This window comes from Aplysia californica, unplaced genomic scaffold (genome assembly GCF_000002075.1).
Source record: "Aplysia californica isolate F4 #8 unplaced genomic scaffold, AplCal3.0 scaffold01481, whole genome shotgun sequence".
NCBI lineage: Eukaryota > Metazoa > Mollusca > Gastropoda > Aplysiida > Aplysiidae > Aplysia > Aplysia californica.
In genome coordinates, this window is record NW_004798751.1 from 49586 (window position 1) to 51698 (window position 2113).

The 2113-nt window shown below is 40.6% G+C and overlaps 1 protein-coding gene across 1 annotated transcript in view; it reads left to right on the plus strand.

Annotated features, from left to right (window-relative positions):
- Window positions 1-626: 626 nt before the first annotated feature.
- The window catches only part of LOC101861635, a gene marked incomplete in the record, with an annotated part of 27617 nt that continues 26130 nt past the window's right edge, over window positions 627-2113 (plus strand). The window contains 1 exon segment of the mRNA XM_005112909.3: window positions 627-1036.

Consider the following 2113-nt stretch of genomic DNA (forward strand, 5'->3'; position numbering starts at 1 on the left):
CCTTTTTTCACACACCCTGTTCTAACTTTTCCAGCTGCAATAATTTTTCTCTTAACCTCAACCGATTCTTCTAATCTTGAAAGCATCCTAACTCTGTGTCCGCCAGCTTGAGTGTCTCTCTCCCTCTAACTCAGTCCATCCCTCCTCCCCTCTCCCCCCTCCCATCAATGCCACTCCAGTTCAACCACAGACCCGGCCTAAGTTTGCTCTGGCTGCGTATTCAAATAGCACACAGAGATTCGTCACAGTTCGCCCGTCTGTTTTTATAGGGAGGAACAGAGAACGACTGAGCGAAAGAGGGAACGGAAAAGGGGGCCTAAGATGAGAAAGCGAAGGGAAAGAGGCAGCGGAAAAGGTACAATAGAACAAAAAGCTTGAAACGATTGATTATGATAACGAGTGTGGTTCTCCGTTCGCGAAACTGAAAAGTTCGGAGTAGTTGGATTGAGGGTTATATGGAAAATGCGCATCAGATTTGGGCGATAACTGGGATTTTTGGCGAGAATCTTTTTATCTGTTCTCTCTCTGTTTTTGGACAAGATCTAGTGGGAGAAAGAGATGCTGAAATGGAGGGGAGAGAGGAGAAAAAAGGGGGGGGGGTGGTTAGGGGAAGGATGTAAGGTCGACAAACCAAGCTCTGCCTAGAGGAGGAAGGAAGGGAGGTCCAGACTCCTGACGAGGAAACAACACATCGCGATCGTGTTAAGCCCTTGCAAAGCCGCCACGTTCCAAATCCGCTGCCTCGGACATCGGACAACGGGGGGAGATGGTGAGTGGTGGGTGACGTTAGGGGCACACACAGACACAGCCAGCACGACCTGACCAGCCAGCAGGCAGTCTGGCGTACGGCCGTGTAAGTGTGTTGGACGAGTTCTTTGGGACCTCAACACCGTCTCCCCACAGGATTGATTTCTATGTTTGGCGTCAAGGTGTGGCTCTCAAGCCGTGTGTTCTAGTATTGACTAAGTGTCTTCCTTTTGGTGCTACAGTTATTGCTAAAATGATGTGTTGACCTTTCTCGTGCTACAGAGAACAGGTGAGAAATCGATGTGATTGAACTTTTGACAATGAAATTTCAGGTCACGATATAAGACCATACCGGGCATTATTTTGAAAGCAAGATAAGACATGATGAGATTAGATATGGGTCACATTGTATCTCCCCTAACCAAAAATATCTTTATTGTATACTCCCATATAAAAAATGTTATATCACATTGTGTTATTATAGTTTATCTCAAAGCATTGTTCTTCTTCGTAAAAGTGGTTGTGGGCGAGATGAATATTAAGATAAGATACTTTATTGATCACATGTGTTAGAAAATAACAGAACGAAATTTTTTTCCAGATGGATAATTAATAATTTTTAAAGTGATTATTACACATTTGTCTTTTTTTTTCAGCTAAAAAAAATATTAAAAAACAAAAACAGGCAAACTAACAACGAAAAAAAGAAAGAAAACCTACCAATAAAGAGATAAGGGTTTCATAACGTATTCAGAAAACACGAGACTGCCATTACGGTATGCCCTGTACGCGGTAATGACTTCTGTCTTTAGAGGTGAGCAAGGGTCTACACTAATCCAGGAGACCGGTGTCTAACGCCTGTACTGAGTGAAACAATCAAATATATTATTTAATAAATCTTTCATACAGATGTAAACCTATCTGTTGTGAATGCAACCAACTGGTGTTTTGTGCGCTCATACAACCGTATGCAGTTGCAAGCGCGAAAGAAGTAAATTAAGAAGATGACCGTTGTCTGTGATGTGACGTTTAGGCTCTTCGCCTATGCACTCAATAAACAAAACAAAACCAAACAAAAGGAGAGTCCAATTCCCGCATGGTGGTGTTTAGTATTGATACGGAGCATACACATTTTCTTGCTTGGATGCTGTAACCCACTCATCTTAAATTGACCATGGCAGACATCGTATAAACAGTCCATCTTCAAAATGACCAACATTGTGTCGGGTTTCTTTTTCATTCTTTTGTTTGGTGGTTTAAAACATTAGTTTAATTGTTTAATTTTATCTTTTAAAAAAATCTAATTTTATTATTATTATTATTTCATTAGTATTATTATTATTATTATTATTATTATTATTTATTT